At 52.6% G+C, this 12,139-nt stretch overlaps 1 long non-coding RNA gene and 1 other non-coding gene across 2 annotated transcripts; both read right to left on the bottom strand.

Annotated features, from left to right (window-relative positions):
* Nucleotides 1–2,898: 2,898 nt before the first annotated feature.
* LOC129619505 (uncharacterized) lies at nucleotides 2,899–3,426 on the bottom strand. Its single transcript, XR_008697916.1, has 2 exons — nucleotides 3,253–3,426; nucleotides 2,899–3,137 (listed from the first exon to the last, which is right to left on the bottom strand). It is a non-coding gene; the product is annotated as an uncharacterized LOC129619505 (long non-coding RNA).
* A 6,854-nt stretch (nucleotides 3,427–10,280) lies between these two features.
* TRNAG-CCC (transfer RNA glycine (anticodon CCC)) lies at nucleotides 10,281–10,353 on the bottom strand. Its single transcript has one exon. It is a non-coding gene; the product is annotated as a tRNA-Gly (tRNA).
* Nucleotides 10,354–12,139: the final 1,786 nt, after the last annotated feature.

Below are 12,139 nucleotides of genomic sequence, written 5' to 3'. Positions count from 1 at the left end.
ACCTGGTTTGCTAGCAGTGAAATGAAGTTGCCGAAATCCGAGGAACCCAGACCCTGAGGGGCGTGTGAGAGTCTCCAGTTGGGGGGGTGGCATCCGGTCTGCTGTCTGCGTGTAGTCTTCCTTCCTGTACAATCTGTGCTGCGGCAACATCAGTGGGTCAGGAAGAGAGCCTCACCTGCAGGGAAGGGACAGGCAGGTGCCTGGTGGAAACACAGCTCCAGCACCATGGACAGGGGACACGCTCTTCCCTGGACTGAAGCTGACTGGTGTCAGGGACAGGTCAAGAGCTGGGGCAGGGTGGAGGGTGCGGATGGTGATACAGGGTTAAAGAGGAGGGTAAGGCTGAAGCCAGGTGCCCAGCGCTCCTTTTCTCAGGCTTCTGCGGGATGCAACCAGGGAAGGATCTGACCACACAGTGGCCAGGGCACACACGCACACACACACACATCATCGAGGACGGGCACACGTGCACACATGCACGCACACACACACGTGCACACACATGTGCACACATCATCGAGGACGGAAACTCGGCAGCATAACCCAGGCTGTGGGGTCCAGAAGGAGACCCTCCTCCGGCACGAGACAGTGGGTCAGGTTGCTCAGAACTGCCCAAGAGCTGGGGCTGGAGCTGGTCACTGTTGGGGCGGGCCTTTGTTGACCTTTTGAACTGTGGTTTTCGAGAAGACTCCTGAGAGTCTGTTGGACAGCAAGGAGATCCAACCAGTCCATCCCAAAGGAAATCAGTCTTGAATACTCTTTGGAAGGACTGATGCTGAAGCTGAAGCTCTAATACTCTGGCCACCTGATGCGAAGAGTTGACTCATTGGAAAAGACCCTGATGCTGGGAAAGATTGAAGGCAGGAGGAGAAGGGGACAACAGAGGATGAGATGGCTGGATGGCATCACCGACTCGATGGACATGAGTTTGAGTGAACTCTGGGAGTTGGTGATGGACAGGGAGGCCTCGTGCACTGCAGTCTATGGGGTTGCAAAGAGTGGCACATGACTGAGCAACTGAACTGAACTGAACTTGGAGACCTTTCAGGAATTCCTTGGGTTGGCCAGCCTTGCACGAGAAGCTTGAGATCTACCGCCGTGAGAGTATTTGCAGCACAGAAGGGAGCCAAGGCCACAAGGCAGCACACAGCTGGAAGAGGCTGTTGAGGGGAGCGGGTGTAAAACGAGGGACACGCAGCTCCTCTGTCACTGTCTGAAGCAGCTGGAAGACATGCTTCCCAAAGGTGCCGGCCGCCTAGGCGTGAAGACCAGGCTCAGAGCCCGGGCCGCTCCGGCATCTCCCACACCTCTACTCCCTGGACGGTCACTCTCGCATGGAGGGTGTTCTGCCAATTTGCACAGTTGTGCCAATGCACCCAGGGACGTGCCCAGAGCTTGATGACAAGCACAGTTGGGGGCTGCTAACCAGGCCGGCAGGTACCAGGTGGTCCTGGCAAGGCCAAGCCTGAGGGCTGTGCCCGGGGCCCAAGTGCTGGAGCTGGGGGGGGCTCTCCCACCGTGGCCGCCACGCGTGTCTGGCCTTCCAGGTGTCTGGGCTCCAAGATGACAGAGGGGCCACATGGATGGGACTGCAGTTTCCTTCATTTGTGACCTTATTATTATTATTATTATTTTTCCTCAGAATTTAACAGTTTGGGTTTCTCTTTCTTCAACTAACTGCATTCATAACACCAACTGTCAGGTCAAAAGTTGACACAGAATATTCTATGGTTTTAAAAATAGTTTTTCCCGCAGTGATATAGGTAACATACCTGAATGTCAGATATGGGTAATATATTAGTTTGCTGTAACAAAGCGGCACAGAGTGGGTGTCTTAAACACCAGAACTTCATTGTCTCATACTTCTGGAGGCCAGAGATCATGGTTAAGGCTTGGGTAGGGCTGGTTCCTGCCTTGATGCTGCCCCCAGCCCCCAGTGATGGAGGTGATTCTTGGGGTTCCTGGGCTGTAGGTACATCTGCCCGAGTCTGTCTTCACCTTCATAGCGTTCTCCTGTGTGTGTGCGTCTGTGGCTGAGTTTCTCCTGTTTATACAGACACTAATCATGCGTGATCTGGGGCCCACCCTGCTCCAGTACGACCTTGTCTCAACTAATTATGTCTCCAGCCACCCTCTTTCCAAGTGAAGTCACATTCTAGGCGCTGGGGCTTAAGACATCAACCCACAAATTTTTAGTGAAGGTGATTCAACCCACCAGAGTTGCAGTCAATTATGGTTGCCATTTTTCCTTCGTAAACTTGAGCCTGTTTTTAGCATAGTGTGTACCCAGAACTCAGATTTTCAAATTAATTCAGTTAATTCTGTTATCAGCAGTGGGCTCTGTGAACGTTGTGAAGATAAAGATGTGAATTTCACAGCTCCGCGCTCATGCGGACTTTAGTCCTATTTTGACAAGATTGCCGTGTTCTGATGAAACAGCAGGAAGTAACGTTTGGGGTCAACATGATGGTGGTTTCTTTCTGTCGGCCTCTATGAGCTCATTCGCAACACTGATGCTGGTGAAATAGAGGGTCTGAGTCTACCTGTGCTTTAACCACGTGTGACACTTCCTGAAAGTGAAGGTGTCAGTTGCTCAGTCGTGTCCGACTCGTTGTGACCCTGTGGACTGCTGCCCGCCAGGCTCCTCTGCCCATGGGATTCTCCAGGCAAGAATCCTGGAGTGGGGTGTCATGCCCTCCTCCAGGGGATCTTCCTGGCCCAGGGATTGAACCCAGGTCTCCTGACAGTTCATATCTGTTCCTGTTTCAAGATTTTCTTCTTCTGAGGCTCTCTTACTTCTGTTACCATAGCAAAGCCCAAAACTTTTTTAGGAAGATGTTTATTGAGACCTCATATACTTTAAATAATAGCTTTAAAAGCATTGAGACAACTTGGATGTGAAAAGAGTTCAACCATTTTATTTCATGGTCAAGTTTAAACACATTCGTTTAAGATGCTCGGCGTCCCCGGGTTACTTCAACAGGAAGCTACTGCTTCTCACCTCTGATGGGGTTAGGATTTTCACGAGGGCGGCCGGGGCTCTCATCAGCTTCCAGATTCTTCTCTCCTCTGAGCCGCGTAACACACACTGAGCTCCAGGACCACGTACAGGTGCCTTCTGTGGGCCAGGCTGCATTCTCAGGGGAGAGACGACAGAGGTGAGAAAAACACAAACCCTCGGCCTCGCGGGCCCCGGTGCTGCTGCAGGAGACAACGCGGAGCCAGAAGAGTCAGTTGTTGTTGTTTACTCACTCAGTCGTTTCTCACTCTTCGTGACCCCAGGGACCATAGCCCGCCAGGCTCCTCTGTCCGTGGGATTTCCCAGGCAAGAATACTGCAGTAGATTGCCATTTCCTTTTCCAGGGCATCTTCCCGACCCAGGGATCGAAACCATGTCTCCTGTATCTCCTGAATTGCTGGTGGATTCTTTACTGCTGAACCACCAGAGAAATCACTTGTTAATATAAGTCAGGTAGAATCACGCACAAGTAAATTACATACATAGAAAGTTTGCCATGATGTGATGAGCAGAGTGGAGGAAAATGAATCACGGGTGCAGCTGAGCACCAGGGGTAGGGGAGGCCCAGCAAGAAGTGCGCTGGGAGGGGTGGGACGGGCCCGCAGTGCAGACATGGGCACAGACCTGCCTGGACGGAGCTCCCAGGGCAGCGGTTGCCAGGCTCCTGGGCCTGGGCGTAAGCTGGGGCCCTGGGGCACAGGTCACGTGGGCGAGGAACTTCCATGGCAACAAGCCTCAGGGAGAGGAGGTGACCGAGCCCTGTTCTGGAAGGGCAACAGGGGGGCAGCCCGGGTGCCTGCACGGTGGAAGCGGGCTCCCAAAGCCCCTCTGAAGCAACCAGCCCAGAAGCTCCCGGGTTTGTAAAGCACCTGCTGTTTGCAGCCTTGTGTAGGCAATGTGGGCAAGGGAACAACAAAGTCACTCTGACCAAGACCCGTGGGAGGAGGACACACACATGTTTTCACAACCCCCTGCAGGCATACACACGCACACGTGTACACACATCACATGCACATGTGTACACACATCACGTGCACACGCATACACACATCACATGCACACGTGTGCACACATACACTTAGACAAGTCAACACTGCCAACCTGGATGAGCCATAAAACCATTATGTGAGACCTGATAAGGGGTCACACAACCAGTGATTACATTTCTGTAAAAAGTACAAACATCGGAAGGTGAGGCACAGAGAAGGAAACCACGTTATGTTTTCCACTCTTGACATAAAAGAGCATCCCAGCCACAGCAAGCTGTCACCCCACAGTCACTCAAGTGGCTGTAACAAGAAAGGACAGACCGTAACGAGGACGTGGAGAAATCCAAGCCCCGTGCGTTACGGTGACAGGCTAAAACGGCGCAGCCACTTTGGAAAGTGGTTTACGGTTCCTTAAAAAGTTCAGCCTCGAATCACCACATGACCCAGAAATTCCACTTCTAAGCATATACCTAAGATAATAGAAAGTTTATGTTCACACAAAAACTTGTACATGATTTTCATAACAGCATTATTCATAAGAGTTAAGCAGTGAGAACACCCCTAATGTCCATCAAGTATAAACAGACATCAAAATCGGTCTCTGCATAACCATACCAGTTAGCCATAAAAGGGAATTACGTTCTTATATATTTGGTGCAGCACAGATGAAACTTGAAGATATTACGCTAAGTGAAAGGAACCAGATGTAAAAGACTACATGTTGCGTGGTACTATTTGTCTGGAATGATTCTATTTGTGTGAAATATCCAGACTAGAGGTCTGCTGGGGTCCGAATCAGTCTGCTGGGGCTGCCCTAACAAAAGACCACAGTCGGGGCAGGCGCTTAGACGTTTATTTCCACACAGCTCTACAGGCTGGCTCTGCAAGGTCAGGGTGTGGGCAGGTTTGGTTTCTCCTGAGGCCTCTCTCCTTGGCTTGCAGACACTCGCCCACCCCGCATGTCCTCACGTGGACTTTCTCTGTGTACCTGCACTCCTGGGTCTCTCTGTGTCCGAATCTCCTCTTCTTATATGGGCAGCCGTCAGGTTGGATCGTCTCATTTTAATGATGACCTCGTAAAGCCTCCATCTCCACATACAGTCACACTCTGAGGGGCTGAGGTCAGGACTCCAACACCAGGCACCTCTGTCCCCAGGATTCTCCAGGCGAGAATACTGGTATAGGTGGCTGTGCCCTCCCCCAGGGGATCTTCCTGACCCAGGGATCGAACCCCCATCTCTTACGTCTCCTGCATTGGCAAGCAGGTTCCTTACCTCCAGAGCCACTTGAAGCTAACGGGCAGGCTCTTCCTCTGGGGCATGAAAACGGTCTGACGCTAATTCTGGTGATGGGCTGTACTCAAGTGAACTCTTTAAAGGGGTGAGTTTCATGACCTGTGAATTACATGCCTCAGTTAAAAAACAATCTTCTGCTAACCTCCGAAAGAGGCTAATGCAAGTGCCCAGTGGAAGAAAGACATGAGAAATGAGGACGAAACGTAAGGAAGTGTTTCCTGTAGACGCAGGACCCCCGCGGACTGGTTTCCCAGTGCCTTTGAGTAGCCATCTGCTACAGACTCCACGCTGTTGCCAGGCTCCGAATTCCAGGAAGGAGAAAATGCTGAGACGTGAAACAAAGGCTCGCGGTGGCTGAATTCCCCGGGCTGAGCCCTGGTGACTCACGGCTTCTGCGGGCGGGTCGGGCCCGGAGCAGGTGCTGCTGTGCTGCGAAGACAATCCCTCTGCAGCGTCCCCCGGCCTGGTTCTCCGAGCGTCTCACGCCCACAGCTGCCTCGTGCAAAAGCCATCATCCCTGTTCCGCCCGCCCCCTGGGAGCCTGGGCGGGGGCTTTCTGCTTGACGGAGCCCCGGGCCTTGGGGACGCAGGGCCGTCCACGGCGGCTGACGGCCGTCTCTGCCATCTGCCTGCTCATCCTTCAGCTGTGTGTTTGCACAAACCGAACACCGCAGCCTTCTCGCAGCATAGTAGGGAACCACGTCTTGTGAAGTGCAGGAAAAAATAGGCTGAAAGGGGCCTTAGGATAACAGGGATCTTCATCCACAGTTTGGTACGATTCTCCTCAGGTGCAGCTTAACAGGTCACGAATCTTGAAAGATCATGAGAAACGGCTAATGGAAAGAGCCTCCGCAACAGACATTTTCATTCTGCTGAAGACAAAGGAATCACAGCACGTCCTGCTGGAGGAGGCAGTAACCGCTTACGTCACAGGCTGACTCTGCGGCCTTTACTATCTCCCTACGTAACGCCCTCAGTTCCCGTGTGACACGGCCAGGCCGTTCTTAGTGGCAGAAAACATCCCTGTTGTGTGGATGCTAAAAGCCTATATTCTGGCAAAAGTAACACTTTTAAGAGTGTGCATTTGCAGTTTCTAACAAACCTCTTAGAAAAAAGTCACTTTACCTGAGCGCGTGTGAGAAATTCACGCAGCTTGTGGTCATCCACAGTCACAAAAGAGAACATGAGCTGAAATAATGTGGAAAATCCAAGGACCTCGCCTATTCTGAACTCTTTCCCTGCCGGAGTCAAGATTGGCTCCAGGTAGGGGTGGCGGCTCCTTGGTCCCTGGCGCCCTCTGCAGGAGGAAGGGGGAAGTGACGAGGGTCAGCAGGACATCTGGATGGAGCAGTGAGCAGGCGCGCTGACAAAATCAGCTGTGAGCGCAGCTGCGCCCCGGGTAGCATCTGCGCGCGTTATTTAAGGCTCGAGGAATTTCAGGTTGAGACGCCTTCAACCAGAGAAGACATACAACACTCTTTCATAGGAAGACTTGCCGACATAAAGAGACCAGTCCTCCCTGATTTTCAAAATATTTGTTGTTTGGTTGCTGAGTCATGTCCGGCTCTGCGATCACATGGACTGCAGCACGCCAGGTTCCTCTGTCCTCCACTATCTCCTGGAACTTGCTCAAATTGATGTCCATTGAATTAGCAATGCCATCCAACCATCTCATCCTCTGTCGTCCCCTTCTCCTCCCGCCTTCAATCTTTCCCAGCATCAGGGTCTTTTCCAATGAGTCAGTTCTTCGCATCAGGTGGCCAAAGTGTTGGACCTTCAGCTTCAGTCCTTCCAATGAATATTCAGGGTTTATTTCCTGTAGGATGGACTGGTTTGATCTCCTTCCTGTCCAAGGGACTCCTGAGTCTTGTCCAGCACTGCAATTCAAAATCATCGATTCTTTGGCATTCAGCCTTCTTTATGGTCCAACTTTCACATCCATACATGACTACTGCAAAAACCACAGCTCTGACTATATGGACCTTTGTCAGCAAAGAGATGTCTCTGCTTTTTAATATGCTGTCTAGGTTTGTCATAAGTTTCCTTCCAAGGCACAAGTGTTTTTTAATTTCATGGCTGCAGTCACCATCTGCACTGATTTTGGAGCCCAGGAAAATAAAATTTTTCACTGCTTCCACTTTTTCCCCTTCTATTTGCAATGAGAAGATTGGGCTGGATACTATGATATTAGTTTTTTGAATGTCAAGTTTTAAGCCAGCTTTTTCACTCTCCTCTTTCACTTTCATAAAGAGGCTCTTCAGTTCCTGCCATAAATGCGGTGTCATCTGCAAATTATAGGTTATTTCTCCCAGAATCTTGATTTTGGCTGTGATTCATCCAGTCCAGCATTTCTCATGATGTACTCTGCATGTAAGTTAAATAAGCAGGGTGACAATATACAGCCTTGACGAACTCCTTTTCCTATTTGGAACCAGTCTGTTGTTCCATGTCCAGTTGCTTCCTGACCTGCATACAAATTTCTTAAGAGGCAGATCAGGTGGTCTGGTATTCCCATCTCTTTCAGAATTTTCCACAGTTTATTGTGATCCACACAGTCAAAGGCTTTGGCATAGTCAGTAAAGCAGAAATAGATGCTCTTCTGGAACTCTCTTGCTTTTTCCATGATCCAGCGAATGTTGGCAATTTGATCTCTGGTTCCTCTGCCTTTTCTAAAACCAGCTTGAACATCAGAAAGTTCACGGTTCACATATTGCTGAAGCCTGGCTTGGAGAATTTTGAGCATTACTTTACTAGCATGTGAGATGAGTGCAATTGTGTGGTAGTTTGAGCATTCTTTGGCATTGCCTTTCTTTGGGATTGGAATGAAAACTGACCTTTTCCAGTCCTGTGGCCACTGCTGAGTTTTCCAAATTTGCTGGCATATTGAGTGCAGCACTTTCACAGCATCATCTTTCAGGATTTGAAATAGGTCAGCTTGAATTCCATCACCTCCACTAGCTTTGTTCGTAGTGATGTTTCTAAGGCCCACTTGACTTCACATTCCAGGATGTCTGGCTCTAGGTGAGTGATCACACCATTGTGATTATCTGGGTCATGAAGATCTTTACTGATGTGTAATTTGCACACAGCAAAAGTCCACCCATCTCAAGTATGCTCATGGATGTGGATGACTATTGATGAATGTGAGACTCTGTGAGCCTTCACCCCAACTCTCTCCCCGGTGAGTCCCCGGTGCTGTGGGCCTTGTTTGAATATCAGTTCCTTATTCTGCATCGGGATGTTCCTTTCAGCACGACCTTGAGCTCCACAAGGACAAGCGCAGACCAAGGGGTGCTCTCTGGGTGAAGATACTCCAAGAGAAAATGAATACTCAGCAGAGGCAGAGGAAGACCCCCGGCCTGGGCTCTCAGTGGGACCTGGAGAGCCAGCGGAGAGAGGTACCTGTGGTCTGTCTTGTTTGCAGGACGGACCCGCATGCTGCCGTTATCGCGCTTGGGGATGCGCCCTTCAGGCCTCAGGTTCACAGCAGGTGCCTGGTCTGACTTCACCTCCTCTCAATCACACGAAGGCCCTTCCTGTTGCATCTTATGCAGACCATTTCCCAGGGGAGAGCTGGGCTGGAAAAGGTCAGGGAGCTGCCCCCAGGCGCACCTGGGCAGTGGCAGAGCCGGGGTATGCCCCAGGCCACTGGCTACTCCTCACTGCCCTCGGCGAGATGCGCTCTCACCAGCTTTCTCCCCATCCACGACCCTTGCTGCCCGTTCCCCCACAGTCCAGGCCCACAGTCCAGGCCCATTTTGAGCAAAGCTTGCCCAGGACTGGCTCCTTCCTACCTCTATCTCTGAATTCCTCCTCTGAGTTGCCATCTCAAGCCTCTCCAGAGAGGCTGCCCGAACATCTCAGACACGTTTCATATGCCTTCCTGACTCCAGGTTTCTTCCCAGTCGACGGCCTGCCTGACTGCAGGGGGCCTGGTCCTTCCCACCATCCCGCCCTGTTCAGGAAGACTTCATCTACTCTCAGCAGCTCCCAAACACACACAACCTTCTCCCACACCCTTTTTAATAATCCAACACAGTTCCTTTTTATTTTTCAGTCAGTTCAGTTCAGATGCTCAGTCCTGTCTGACTCTCTGCAACCCCATGGACTGCAGCACACCAGGCCTCCCTGTCCGTCACTGTCTTCCAGAGCCTGCTCAAATTCATGTCCATTGAGTCGGTGATGCCATCCAACCATCTCATCCTCTGTCATCCCCTTCTCCTCCCACCTTCAATCTTTCCCAGCATCAGGGTCTTTTCCATTGAGTCAGTTCATTGCATCAGGTGGCCGAAGTATTGGAGTTTCAGCTTTAGCATCAGTCCTTCCAAAGAACACCCAGGACTCATTTCCTTTAGGATGGACTGGTTGGATCTCCTTGCAGTCCAAGGGACTCTCAAGAGTCTTCTCCAACACCACAGTTCAAAAGCATCAGTTCTTCTGTGCTCAGCTTTCTTTATGGTCCAACTCTCACATCCATACATGACTACTGGAAAAACCATAGTCTTGACTAGACGGATCTTTGTTGGCAAAGTAATATCTCTGCTTTTTAATACGCTGTCTAGGTTGGTCATAGCTTTTCTTCCAAGGAGTGTCTTTTAATTTCATGGCTGCAGTCACCATCTGCAGTGATTTTGGAGCCCAAGAAAATAAAGTCTGTCACTGTTTCCATTGTTTCCCCATCTATTTGCCATGAAGCAATGGGATCGGATGCCATGATCTTGGTTTTTTGAATATTGAGTTTTAAGCCAGCTTTTTCACTCTCTTTCTTCACCTTCATCAAGAGGCTCTTTAGTTCCTCTTCACTTTCTGCCGTAAGGGTGGTGTCACCTGCGCATCTGAGGTTGTTGGTCTTTCTCCCGGCATCTTGAGCTGCACCGGGTCCTACCTGCAGCACATGGGGGCTTCTATCTTCGCTGAAGCAGGAGACATGTTTTAGTTGCAGCATGGGAGCTCTCGGCTGTGGAACGTGGGATCTAGTTCCCTGACCAGGGATCGAACCTGGGCCCCCTCCATTGGGAATGCAGAGTCTTAGCCACTGGACCACCAGGGAAGTCCCTCACAAAGCTGCTTCTGAAGTTTGCTGGCTTCGTGCCTCAGGCTGATCACCAGAGCCCCCAAGCCCTGAGTTCCAGGGTCTGGGACCTTCCCTGAAGTACCTGGTCAATGCAGCTTGTGCCTCCAAAACATTTACTTTGTGCCAATGAGAGACAAATAATAAAAAAAAACCTAAAAAAGAATAAAGAAAAATAGATTTGATGGTAAGATGGGAGAGGATACAGGCTGTGAAAAAAATGGAGGGCAGGTTAAAGGATATCTGGGGTGCTGGGGAGGGTGGCCTGCGGGCCTCTGGGTGCGACCACCCTGGAGAAGAGCAGGTGCCAAGGCCCTGGGGTGTGTGTGGTGAGCAGGGCACAGTGAGGACCCCTGGGTGCTGGGAGAGCTGGGACGCGGGCAGGGGGCTCAGGGGCGGGGCGGGGTCCCGAGCCTACAGGCCAGAAGAGAGCAGGATGTGGGGGACAGGGGCACGGGGGTCCCGAACCTACAGGCCAGAAGAGAGTGGGGACGCAGCCGACAGGGGCAGGGCGGGGTTCCCGGGCCTACGGGCCAGAAGGACCACAGCTTTTACTCGGGGTCCAAGGAGGCGCCGCTGCAGGGTTTTAGCAGAGTGGCGTCGACTGAGAGCAAGCTCACACGTCGTTCCCAAACTTCGGAATCCAGCTAATGCTGCATGTGTCTGCCACTTGCTGTTAGGGCGTCCTCAGGGGTGTCTGTGTTGCGGTTTCCTGGAACGCAGCACACTGAGGGCTGGAGTGTGTCTGGAACGCCCTCAGCTCCTAACACACGATGGTGTTGTTACATTTTGCTCACACCACTCAGCCTGCGGGATCTTAGTTCCCCAAGCTGGGACCAAACCCAGTGGACAGTGGACAGTGCGGAGTCCTAACCACTGGACCCCACGCAAGTCCCTGGGGCACCTTTGTGAGGCTGTGGAGACACCACATCTATTGGGGGTCCAGCGGGCGCCCCAGGCCACACAGCTCCCATTTATAAACAGTCCGGGCCGGTGGCTGCTGGGACCCAGACCCAGACTCCGCCGGGCCTCGGAGGAGGAAGAGGACCCACAGAGGAGCAGCGCGCCCTCAATGAGGGGAGACTCGGGTCCCCTCAGAAAAGGTGAAGGCCTCCCGCAGGGACCGGAAACAGGGCCTGGGAGCACGTGAGTAGTCAGGGTGGGCCGTCCTGGTGGGGGGCCTAGTCCAGGAGAAACCGTGTCCTAAGAAAAGGGGACACTGGACACAGGTGTGTGTGTGGGGGGGGTGCTGTGAGCACGGGGCAGAGACTGGGACGCGCCTCCCGGGGCCCCCCAAGACCGTCCGCAGCCCCAAGGGCCGGATGGATCCCCCTCAGTGAATCCCCCTCGGCCCTGGGGTCAGACTTCCGGCGCCCAGACCGGCCAGAGGAGCCGCGTCCCTGCACGCGTCACTTCTCCGCCACGTCTGTGCCGCCCCCGGTGCAGGCTCTCTCTAGCGGACGTGGGTGGCCTCCTCGGGGATCTGTGTGTGTGTTCGCTGAGAAATCACACAAAACCTCAGTCCTCCTGGCAACCTTGTACATAAACCGCCCAGCTCTGCACCGTATGCCGAGCGCTGTCCCCAGGGTCGCCTCCCCCGGCCCCCGGCTCGCCCCTGCCCGGCCTCCACCCACCTGGCGCCACCACGGTCCCGTTGCTGCCCCATGGCCACGCTCAGCCTGGCCCACTCGCTGCCCCTGGAGCACCCGGAGGGACGTGGTCTAGGACCTTTGCCCAGAAGGCGCCCCTTCCGCGCTCACCCCGC

Source organism: Bubalus kerabau, chromosome 9, assembly GCF_029407905.1.
Source record: "Bubalus kerabau isolate K-KA32 ecotype Philippines breed swamp buffalo chromosome 9, PCC_UOA_SB_1v2, whole genome shotgun sequence".
Lineage (NCBI taxonomy): Eukaryota > Metazoa > Chordata > Mammalia > Artiodactyla > Bovidae > Bubalus > Bubalus kerabau.
This window is presented reverse-complemented; position numbering and strand designations above follow the sequence as displayed.